Source organism: Aotus nancymaae, unplaced genomic scaffold (genome assembly GCF_030222135.1).
Source record: "Aotus nancymaae isolate 86718 unplaced genomic scaffold, 86718_ANA_hifiasm-v0.15.2.pri h1tg000099l, whole genome shotgun sequence".
NCBI lineage: Eukaryota > Metazoa > Chordata > Mammalia > Primates > Aotidae > Aotus > Aotus nancymaae.
In genome coordinates this window covers 4,391,612-4,404,689 of record NW_026988514.1, presented here as the reverse complement: position 1 = coordinate 4,404,689, position 13,078 = coordinate 4,391,612, and the positions used below count along the sequence as shown (strand labels likewise).

At 36.9% G+C, this 13,078-nt stretch overlaps 1 non-coding gene across 1 annotated transcript; it reads left to right on the top strand.

Annotated features, from left to right (window-relative positions):
• Positions 1-397: 397 nt before the first annotated feature.
• Positions 398-500, top strand: LOC135271991 (small nucleolar RNA U13). Its single transcript, XR_010340110.1, has one exon. It is a non-coding gene; the product is annotated as a small nucleolar RNA U13 (small nucleolar RNA).
• Positions 501-13,078: the final 12,578 nt, after the last annotated feature.

Genomic DNA, 13,078 nt, shown 5'->3' with positions numbered 1-13,078 from the left:
GGGCCTTGAAATACCTTGAAAATCATAAACTAACAAAACTCAGGCAAGATGAAATAGATAACCTGAATCATCCTATAACCACTAAACAAATAAAATTTGTAATTAAGAACTTCTGAACACAAAATCTCCAGGCCCAGATGGTTTCACTGGAGAATTACATCAAATATTTAAAGAATTCATTCCAATTCTATGCAAACTCTTCCAGAAAACAGAATAGAGAACACTTTGCAACCCATTTTATGAGGCTCTTATTATCCTGATGACAAAATCAGATGAAGATGGCACCCCCAAAAAAGGAAACAAAAATAAAACAAAACAAAACAAAACAAAACCCCACAGCCCAGTATCTCTCATGAATGCAAAAGTCCTAGATTTGTACAAAAATTTTCACCTGGTGATCCTTTTGTAGTTCCTAAGTGTGATGACTGGGTGTTCATGCATACGTGTGGGATATGCCACCCCAAACCCTGTTATGACATTAGCATGTAAACCATCTGATATGAAAAGAAAAAAACCACACATATTTCCATATGTTGTATTTTCATTTTCATTCATGACCAACCAAGTGAGAGTTATTCCAGGTATGCAAGTCTGGTTCAATAGTCAAAAAAATGAATCAGGCCAAGTGTGGTGGCTCCTGCCTATAAATGTAACACTGGGAGACTGAAGTGGGAGGATCACTTGAAGCTAGGAGTTCAAGACCAGCCTAGGCAACGCAGTAAGATCTGGCTCTACAAAACAAACAAACAAAAAATTAGCTGAGGCAGGAGGATCACTGGATCATAGGAGGTCGAGGTACAGTGAGCCATGATCATACCACTGCACTCCAGCCTGGGTGACAGAGGAAGACCGTGTCTCTAAAAATAAAAGGATAGATACGATCTGTATCAAAAGAGTAAAGAATGAAATCCATATCCAGATGATCATACCAACTAACACTGAAAGGCTTTAGACAAAATTCAACACCCAATCATGATAATAAATAAATAATAGTGAAAAGATTGGGAACAACATAGGATGTCTACTCTCGGCACTCTTACTCCACATTGTACTAAAAGTCCAGTCATTGAATTAAGGCAGAAAATTTTAAAACAGAAATAAGGCTAGGCATGGTCACTCACGCCTGTAATCCCAGCGCTCTGGGAGGCTGAGTCAGGCAGATCACTAGAGCTTAGAAATTTGAGACCAACCTGAGCAACATAGAGAGATGCCATCTCTACCCTCCAAAAAAAGATAATTAACAAAAAGAAAAAGAAAAAGCCATACAGGTTGAAAACAAAAAAATAACACTGTCACTATGTTTTCTACACAATTGTCTGTGTAGTAAATTCCAGGCAATCTACAAAAACAAAACAAAAAGCCTTCTGCTAGTAAGTGAATTTAGCAGGATAAAAGATGAACAAATGAATTTTTTTTAATGAAGGAAAAAATCTTTAACCGTTTTCAGTAATCATATTATTCTGACACTTTTGTGTGTAATATGGGATAAAGCAAATGAGTAATTTATGTGATTCTCTAATTTCATCATCTTCTGATTCAACCAGGGAATAATTCTCCAGTGGAAGAATGAATAGGATGTAGTCCTGAATGTGAGCTCGAAATATCCATATGAACTCTCTTAGTTCAGGTCACTGAGAAGCCTAGAAGTAATGACCAACTCATGGCAGTAAGCATTTGTATGCCTAGGTTGTCATGCTGAAATACCATTTTCTACTGAAAGAAATCAGGACTTCTAATGGGTGATTCCAAGTGCCCTCTCACATCAGAGAGCAAGAACTGATCAAGGATGACTATGGCCATCACATAAGGACTCAAGAGCCGGCGGGCAGAGACTCCTGCAGGCCACAGGAGGAGCTTTGATAAGGAAGAGCTTCAATAAGGAAAACAGGTACAGCAGCACAAGGCACATCAACTACACTGAATGACAGAGGTAGCGATGACATGCCAAGTCCTTGTTAGAACATCCATAACCTGACATCACCACCACTCTCCCAGAGATCATTTTCTTGATATCTGGGAATTACTCTCCTCTCTCAGCACAAGGAGCTACCTGCTGATAACCTGGAGGGTAAACGCTGTCCAACAGAAATACAATGTGAGGCAAGTATGTTATTTCACCAATTCTCACAGCCACTATAAAACTAAAATCAGTTCCAGTGAGTATCTGTAGTATACCTGTATCCCATTCATGGCATTCTAGCTGAGAAACATGGATCTACTCGCCATGCTGCTGAAATATTAAGCCTAATGTAAGCATTAGTGATGCTCACAAGATCTTCAGTTTTTCTCCCCTTCCTAGATATTCAGAAAGATTACACTTTTCATCTCCCTTGACATTGAGCATGATCACACAGTCAACAGAATCAGCAGCTGGGAAGGGACACGTATCATTTTATGGCAGATGCATTTTGCACATTAGGTATTAATCTCTGCTGGATGTCAACATTTTCTTCTGTTTCTCCCTCTAGCTGTAGAGGGAGAAACAGAAGAAAATTAGCCCTTGCTGCTTCAGTGCAAATATCCTAGCTAGTCTGCTGGAACACAGCAAATCAACAACAAAAGCATCTTTCCATTCCATTAGTTACTGGGTTTTCACTTTCTATCACCCAAATGACATGACTTCCCTGAACAGTTAATAGATTAATAAATTAAATTTCATATAATAAAACCACAACACTGAAATAAGAGAAAAATGATATATTTTCCTCTATTATTCCTGTTTGATTGTGGGTGTGTATATGACATTTACAATTACATACCAGAAATGAATATGTGTGTTTCTATCTCTCACAGTATAACAAGTATAGACAAAAGTAGTAGGCATAGTTCTATAGTTCATGGACTTCAGAATATATGGGTGTATCCCACCATATTTGTTTTGAATTAACTAAAAAAAACTAAAATATTCAGAAAATAATATTATCATAACTTTACTGAAGTTACTGTATTTTATTTAAAATTCCTAACAGGGACTTGTACAAATTAAGTGCTCAATAAATATTTGTTGAACTGAATGGCACTCTGCTGGAAATGTATCTCATTTATTTTATCTTGGCTCAAAGCAGCTTCCACCAGAGGGAGTATATCATTCCTAAAAAGTCAAGGTAATAGAAATAATTCAGACCCCCAATTTGATTATTAAGGGAAAAGACAAAAACCCAATTCTCATTGCCAGAAATGTTTTTCTGTTACTACTTTAAATCTATAGTACTCATCTAATAAATCTGACTGATGACATCTTGTAAAGAATTATTTTTTGTTTTATTTAATAGCTTGTAAAGCTTCTAAGAAATTTAAAACTGCTTCTAATTTAAATTGTTATAAATCTCAAAGTATAAACAAATCTTTAAAACACAATTTCTAGTTGCTTAAAATATATTTAGTCTAAGTATCTTAAAAGATGAAAAACACAACAAAATACTATTACAATGACTAAAGTTGATAAAAATTCAAATAGTGGCCATCCATTAATGTGATCTGAAGCAAAGCATGTATTTAGTTCAAACTGTATAAATCTGATTTTTAGCTCATCCTAAAGCCATATTTGGATACTATACCTTCACTGACACTTCAGTTAAGGTTGGCTTAAGGCTCAATTTTACTGCCACTTGCCACTTTTTCTGGGTCTCTTTGTCCTGGACATATATCAGGAACTTGGCATGCTCAGAAGAAAGTGGAGAGCTTCTCACAGCATACACCATGCCATCTTCATCCACCTTAAAATCTGCTGGCTCATTGCTCTCATATTGCACTTTTCTTTTTCCATTGCAGTTGCTAAACTTCACTGTAAAAGATAAGAAATATGTCATTTATTATAATTATACTACAGAGGCAAAAACAACTAATACTTAAACTCATATCCTGCTTGGGTTAAAGGATAAAATACAGTAGTGTGAGCCACAGAAGTTTTATTTTTATTTTATTATATTAAAGCATTTTCATACTACAAAATGCCAGATGGTAGTACTGAGCTGTGCCCTAGCATTTCCTTCTTCCAAAGCTTTTTCCTTCTTCCCATACTTCCCTGGACACTGGATGCTCAAGTGCATCTGCTTTTCACCCTGACATCTTTCATTGACACTGCCTCCCACCCTATTACAAACTTCCACTCACTCTTCAGTCCCAGGTCTAAAGTCACTCAAAGTACAATAAGCAAACCCCTTGTTCTCAGTCTTCGTGCAGCACTCTGGCTCTGCCACCTCAGTTTCTTAGTCATGTCACACTGCCTGCAAGAGGCAGTTTGGGGCAAATGTTCTTAATTATCTTGCATACCCTGAACGCTTTCTGACACACAGTCTTAATACATAATTTCTGAACAAATGCTTACAGGAAGAAAGCAATGCATTTATTAATGTTGAATGACTACTGTGCTCTAGAATTGTAAGACCTTATGGTAGTTAATAGGTAAATAATTTGCAAATTTCTATTCCTTCTAGTGCTTATGGTACTTATATTAAGCAATAATGTATTTACAAATTTTAAAACAAATGAAAATAAAAGTATATCCCAAAAGAAATTTTAAATTAAAAAATGATGAAAAGAGTAGAAGAATTCAAAATATTCAGTGTCTTATCTCTATCATAATGCAAGGATTTCACACTTGAAAAAAACTAGTGCTTTCTTAAATGCTCATTCTCTATAGGTAATAAAACAAAAATTAAACCATAAACTTGTGTAGAACTAGACATATTCATGATATAATAAAATAACACAAATATTCTCTAAGGAAGATTATTTCCTTTAAAGTCCTTTATTGTTCTTTCTGAAGAAACATTCAATAGGGATAGCAAGTAAAGGGATCAAATAAAAAGTGATTTTTTATTTCTGTAAACATCTGATGTTATGTTCTGGCTATAATTACATGGGATACTCTTTGGAAAGTAATTAATAAGGATATATTACAAAATATAATGAAATACACCTTGTACATTTCTTGAGGATCTAAGTAACTCAAAAATCTAAGTAACTTAAAGTGTTTATGAACCCCCATTGCACATATGAGCTGCTGACAGTTCTTTTGCTGTCATTAGTATAAATTCACTGAGACATGCACACAACCACAGCCAAATAACAGGCATGCTTATTTCCATTAGTAACCATAAAATTCTTGATAGAAGTCATAAAATATTTTAACTACTGCATATATTATTTTACACATAATGCCATCTATATCATCTTTCATATTTCAATTATTTCAAAGTGAAAATAAAAGTTATATCTTCAGCTAGATAATGTTAACTCAAAATGTTTGTCTTTGGAGTAGAAGTATCCCAAAAGATATTTAATTACTCCATCTTCCATGCCTCATGATTTAAAAGTGAAAAATGGAAATCTTTCCTACAGAACAAGTCATCTACTGCTCATCTTTCATTAAAGACAAAAAGTGTGGCCGGGCGCGGTGGCTCAAGCCTGTAATCCCAGCACTTTGGGAGGCCGAGGCGGGTGGATCACGAGGTCAAGAGATCGAGACCATCCTGGTCAACATGGTGAAACCCTGTCTCTACTAATACAAAAAATTAGCTGGGCACGGTGGCGCGTGCCTGTAATCCCGGCTACTCAGGAGGCTGAGGCAGGAGAATTGCCTGAACCCAGGAGGCGGAGGTTGCGGTGAGCCGAGATCGCGCCATTGCACTCCAGCCTGGGTATCAAGAGCGAAACTCCGTCTCAAAAAAAAAAAAAAAGACAAAAAGTGAAATTGTTGTTTGGAACCCCGCTGAGAAATCAAAAAGAGACTTTTGCCATCTTTTTGTATAAAAAGTATCTTTTTATATCACAAGAGAATTCACGGTACTTGAAAACATAATCTGGCCGGGCACAGTGGCTCACTCCTGTAATCCAAGCACTTTGGGAGGCTGAGGTGGGTGGATCCCCTGAGGTTGGGAGTTTAAGACCAGCATGAAGAAACCCTGTCTCTATTAAAAATACAAAAAAAAATTAGCCTGGAGTGGTGGTGCATGCCTGTAATCCCAGCTACTGGGGGTACTGAGGCAGGAAAATCACTTGAATCTGGGGGGCGGAGGTTAGAGTGAGTGGAGATCACGCCATTGTACTCCAGCCTGGGCAACAAGAGCGAAACTCCGTCTCAAAAAAAAAAAAAAATGTAAAAAGAAAAACATACTCTGGATCAGAAAAACTACATATTCTTCTGCACACTTTTTTGTTAACTATGATGACTCTAGTATTAATTGTCATCCATAAACACCTGGACTGTTAGATATGCCTCCTGGGTAGTCTTCCCAGTTCCTGGTCATGACACGCCCACTACTAGACCAGATAGATACCTGCTATGATTTTATCCTCCCAGCTTAAGACCTGCAACGTTGTATGTCAGATCTTTAACCTAGAGTACAGTGCTCTCTTAGTTCTTGGTCACCTGGTCTCTTCAATTTTACTTACACCACTTTCAAAAACATATACTGCCCGGTGAGAGAGGTTCCAGTCATCCCTACCTCGTGCTGCCCAACCCCACAGGCTCATCATCTTATCTGGGATACTCTCCCATTTTCCATATCAAAGCCCTAGAGCCAGGCTATCATTTTGGGGGAAATGTCCACCATGATGCTTTTCACAAGATTTCAGCCTATGCTCTCATTTGGAACTGCTCTACAATTTTTATTTTTATTTTTGTACTTCCTGTCCCTGAAACACACTGATACTTTATTTTTATAATAATAGTTCTAATAATGGTTATTAATAATTTCATATGAGTAGATCCTCTCTCCCTAAGCAGACTATAAACTCACTTGGGCTTCATGAGAGTTGAGTTTTGGTTCTTTTGTTTCTTATGACACTTGACAGCAACAGGGACAGTAAAAGCACTCATTAAATACCCATTAATAGGGCCGGGCGCGGTGGCTCACACCTGTAATCCCAGCACTTTGGAAGGCCGAGGCGGGTGGATCACGAGGTCAAGAAATCGAGACCTTCCTGGTCAAATGGTGAAACTCCGTCTCTACTAAAAATACAAAAAATTAGCTGGGCATGGTGGCGCGTGCCTGTAATCCCAGCTACTCAGGAGGCTGAGGCAGGAGAATTGCCTGAACCCAGGAGGCGGAGGTTGCGGTGAGCCGAGATCGCGCCATTGCACTCCAGCCTGGGCAAGAAGAGCGAAACTCCGTCTAAAAAGTATATATATATATATATCCATTAATATCTTACAACTTTTTCAAAAACTAGGAAACAGACTGGAAACTTAGAAGTACAAACAGCCGGCCGGGCACGGTGGCTTATGCCTGTAATCCCAGCACTTTGGGAGGCTGAAGTGGGTGGATCACGAGGTCAAGAGATCGAGACCATCCTGGTCAACAACGGTGAAACTCGGTCTCTAAAAAAAAAAAAAAAGAAGTACACACAGCCTACTATAGTAACATTTTAGCAACAAAAACAAATGAACAAATAAAACCCAGGGACTTCAAAAATTCAACTTTTTATTAGATTGTTAGCAATAGAAGAAAATGAATTAATACTCATGGAATGCCAGGCACTGAAAAAGACACTTAAGATTATGTCACATATGTTAACTTTAAAAATGACTCCCGAGGTGGGAAACACTGTTTCTGTCCTACAGATGCGGACAAAAACTTCAAGTCATCTACGCCCATGGCTGTTTGATTCCTAGCTGTTTACTTCTATACAAAAGTACAAAAGAATCTAAACTCATAAGTCATTGAAGTCTAAAGCTTTAATATAAACCAATAAAATTAATGAAATGAGAAAAAGATCTGAAAATGTATCTGAATATAATGCCAAATTTAGATCTCTGAGAGTCCCATAGTAAATAGAATATTAAAAAGACCTTCTTTTTCTGAGTCTATTGAGATGATTATATAATTTTTGTTTTTAATTCTGTTTATATAGTGTGCCACATTTATTGATTTGCAGATGTTTAAACCATCCCTACATTTCTGGTATGAAACCCTTATCTTTTTGATAAGCTGTTGTATTCTGTTAGCTGGTATTTTATTGAGGATTTTTAGATCTATGTTCCTCAGGGACATTGGTCTGTTGTAGTTTTTCTTTTCTTTTTCTTTTTTTTTTTTTTGTTATGTCCCTTCCTGGTTAGGGTAATACTGGCTTCACAGAATGATTTAGGGAGAATTCTCTCTTTCTCTATCTTGTGGAATAGTGTCAATAGAATTGGTACCAATTATCTGAATGTCTGATAAAATTCAACTGTCAATCTGTCTGGTCCTTGACTTTTTTTTTCTTTGTTTTTTAAATTACCTCTTCAATCTAGTTGTTTGTTTTTGGTCTGTTCAGAGTTTCTACTTCTTCCTGGTTTAATCTAGGAGGGTTATACATTTCCAGAAATTTATCCATCTCCTGTATATTTTCTAGTTTATGCATATAAAGGTGTTCATAGTAGCCCTGAGTGATCTTTTGTACTTCTGTGGTATTGGGTGTAATATCTGCTGCTTTGTTTCTAATTGAGCTTATCTGGATATTTTCTTGTCTTTTCTTGGTGAATCTCACTAATGGCCTATCAATTTTATTTATCTTTCAAAGAACCAGCTTTTGGTTTCATTTATCTTTTATATGTTTTCTTTTGTTTCAATTTCATATAGTTGTGTGTTGATCTTGGTTATTTCTTTTCTTTTGCTGGGTTTGTGTTTGGTTTGTCTTGTTTTTCTAGTTCCTTAATGTGTGACTTTAAAAATCCAGCATCCCTTTATGATTAAAACCCTCAGCATATGTGATTAAAAATCAGCATAGAAGGGACACACCTTAAGGTAATAAAATTCATCTATGACAAACCCACAGCTAACATTATATTGAATGAAGAAAAGTTGAAAGCATTTCCCCTGAGAGCTGGAAGAAGACAAGGATGTTCATTTTCACCACTTCTATTCAACATAGTACTGGAAGTCCTAGCCAGAGCAATAAGACAAGAGAAAGAAATAAAGGCCATCTAAACTGGTAAAGAGGAAGTCAAACTGTCGCTGTTTGCTGATGACATGATTGTATACCTAGAAAACCCTAAAGACTCGTCCCAAAAGCTCCTAGACTGGTAAATTCAGCAACGTTTCAGGATACAAAATTAATTTACACAAATCAGTAGCTCTGCTATACACCAACAGTGACCAAGCTGAGAATCAAATAAAGAACTCAACCCCTTTTATAATAGCTGCAAAACACCAAAAACACTTAGGAATACAGTTAACAAAGGAGGTGAAAGATCTCTACAAGGAAAACTACAAAACACTGCTGAAAGAAATCATAGATGACACAAACAAATGGAAATACATACCATGCTCATAGATGGGTAAAATCAATATTGTGAAAATGACCAAACTGCCAAAGGCAATCTACAAATTCAATGCAATTTCCATCAAAATGCCACCATTATTCTTCACAGAACTAGATAAAACAATCCTAAAATTTACATGGAACCAAAATAGAGTTTACACAGCCAAAGTAAAACTAAGCAAAAGGAACAAATCTGGAGGTACTATATTAACTGATTTCAAACTATACTATAAGCCCACAGTCAACAAAAACAGCATGGTACCGGTATTAAAATAGGCACCTAGACCAATGGAACAGAAATGTATGAAAAAATGCTCGATATCACTAATTATCAGGGAAAGGCAAACCGAAACCACAATGTAATACCACCTCATTACTGCAAGAATAGCCATAATAATAAAAAAAAAAAAACAGATGTTGGCATGGGTGTGGTGAAAAGGAAGCACTCTTACACTGTTGGTGGGAATGTAAACTAGTACAACTGCTGTGGAAAACAGTGTGGCAATTCCTTAAAGAACTAAAAATAGATCTACCATTTGATCCAGCAAATCCACTTCTGGGTATCTACCCAGAGGCGAAAAAAGTCATCATATGAAACAGATACTTGCACATGCATTTTCATAGCAGCAAAATTTGCAATTGCAAAAATATGGAACCAGCCCAAATGCTCTCCAACCAATGAGTGGATAAAGAAAATGTGATACACACACACACACACACACACACCCCATGGAATACTACTCAGTCATAAAAAGGAAGAAAACTAATGACATTTGCAGCAACCTGGATGGAACTGGAGACCATTATTCTAAGTGAAGTAATCAGGAATGGAAAACTAAACATCCTACGTTCTCACTCAGTAAGTGGGAGCTAAGCTATGAGAATGCAAAGTTGTAAGAATAATGCAATGTACCTTGGAGACTCAGGGACAGGGTGAGAGTGGGGTGACGGATGAAGGACTACACACTGGGTACATTGTACACTGCTTGGGTGATGGGTGTACCCAAATCTCATCATGTAACCAAACACTGCCTGTTCCCCAAAAACCTACTGAAATTTTTTGAAAAAGAAAGAATTGAAGAAATGAAAAAAGAAAAAGAAAGAAAGAAAAAAAAAAAGAAAGAAATTCTTAAACCAGAGTATTCCCTAAATGTCCTACAGAGACCACTAGCTGGAGACCCCTCAGGTGGGATAAGGGTGTGACAGACAGAAGAAAGGATTCACAGTCACTGGCGCTTATTCTATTTTTTTTTTTTTGAGGCAGAGTTTCACTGTTGTTACCCAGACTGGAGTGCAATGGCACCATCTCGGCTCACCGCAACCTCCGCCTCCTGGGTTCAAGCAATTCTCCTGCCTCAGCCTCCTGAGGCAGGAGGGACTACAGGCATGTGCCACCATGCCCAGCTAATTTTTGTATTTTTAGTAGAGACAGGGTTTCACCATGTTGACCAGGATGGTCTCGATCTCTTGACCTTGTGATCCTCCTGCCTCGGCCTCCCAAAGTGCTGGGATTATAGGCGTGAGCCACCACGCCCGGCCGCTTGTTCTATTAATGTTGCACTGTTACCTATTTGGATTCAGGTATCACAGTCTTTCAAGGGAGGGAAAGAAGGAGGGAGGCCTTTGCAAAAAATGCATTTGCAAAAAGTCACTTACTGCACATCGTATGAATGAGAAGAGGTTGACCTAAGAGAGTCTGACACTAGAGTAAACACTTTGGAGGAAATTGTATAAAGGTCAGTCATTTAAAGTCAATTAGTTTTTCTATCACCTCTGCCTCTAACCTATGACCAATATGAATTTGTTTAATATATATTATTACAATTTTCTGGGTTTTAAAAATAGGTGCCAATTCTCATTTTCTCAAATAATAAAATACCAAAATCTTTTGGCATTATTCAGGCTCTATGGAGTGTGTTGTATTACATCATTCCCTTTGTACATTTAACCAGTTGGGTCAATATCTTAGATAAATTAAAGTCAACTGAAAATGTTTTCCTTCATGGAATGTTAGTACTGATTTGATCCTGTGGTTGTGAAGCAATCCATGTATGGTAACTGGCTCATGATTACATGCTTCAATGTGAATCATGTTTTATTATTTGCAAGTCACATTGGTTAAAAAGCTTTCAAATTTCAATGAATAACATGTGAATTCTATTTATCATCCACTGGTCAAGGTTTATTGCCTGCTGTCTGGTTCACCTATGACTTAGATGCAGCTAGGAATATCTTCTTGAATTTGACAAGATTCACCTCTGCTCTAGGAACAAACACTAAAACTTACTCAGGTTGTTTATTTTACAGAAACTTATAAGTTAATAGGAAAAAAGTGGAAAACTGTTAAGTTACAGAATCTTAGGTATACCAGTAATATATATGTAATTTAGGCCGGACGTGGCAGCTTACGCCTGTAATCCAAGCACTTTAGAGGCCAAGTCGGGTGGATCACCTGAGGTTGGGAGTTCAAGATCAGCCTGACCAACATGGTGAAACCCTGTCTTAAAATATATATATATATATATATATATATGTAATTTATAAATTATATGTTTTTAGTTCATAGCCTTTCAAAAAGACTTTCAAGCTTAAAAATAAAAATAGTACACAGAAATGATGTGGAAGGGAGAAGATATACAAGGGACATACTTCAATTTTTAAAATTAGATTCAAAAATTAAACTTTGATAATAAAATAAGGCAAATGTCATGGACATTTGATTGCTGTAAGGAGAAATACATAGTCCACTGGAGACTTTTTCTGTTATTAAAACATTTTCCTTATGAATGGCAGGTACAGAACTCTGAGTAACAGAATGAACAAGATTTTCAACTTTTTATTTTTCAAAATATGAAGCAGTTTTATCATTTTTTAATATATGTGCTTTCAAGAAGAGATGACAAATTTATCTTAAAATACATGTTTAGCAGTGAAACTATTCTGCATGATACTCTGATGGTAGATACATAACATTATGTTTTTGGCAAAATCCATAGAGCTGTGTAACACAAAGAATGAGCCTGATTGCAAACTAGAAACTTTAGTTAATAATAATGCATCATTGTTGATTTGTCAATTGCAACAAATATATCACACTAATGCAGGATGTTACCAATAGGGGAACCCAGGACTGGGAGAGATATAGGAAAGTATGTATTTCTGCTAACATAAGACTGGTCTAAGAAGTGAAGTTTATCAAGTTAAAAAAATGTAAGATTTTGGGTGTGTGAGGTGGATCATGCCTGAAATTCCAGCACTTCAGGATGCCGAGGCCGTCGGATCACGAGTTCAAGAGATCAAGACCATCCTGGCCAACATGGTGAAACCCCGCCTCTACTTTAAAAAATACAAAAATTAGCTAGGCATGGTGGTGCATGCCTGTAGTCCTGGCTACTCAGGAGACTGAGGCAGAAAACTTGCTTGAACCTGGGAGGCAGAGGTTGCAGGGAGCTGAGATCGTGCCACTGCACTCCAGCCTGGCAATGGAGTGAGACTCCATCTCAAAAAAAAGAAAAAAAAAGTGTAACATTTCTTACAGATGATGGTCAAACATGCTACTTATCAGATATATCTTAAAGGAATGGATAGTTGTCTAGTTGTCAATATCTCCAGTCTCTCACAAACATGACTTCCATTGAATTGCCTCAACCTGGTATTAGTCAGAGTTGGAAAACATAATCAGATCAATAGTTTTATGTAATTATCTTAAGTATAAAGATACTGAGTTGATATTTAATGAAAGTTATGCTATTTTAACATATTTTGAAATTTGGCTTGAAATCTTTTCCCGAGAGAACAATCTTCCTTCCATCAACATTAAATTTGTTTATGT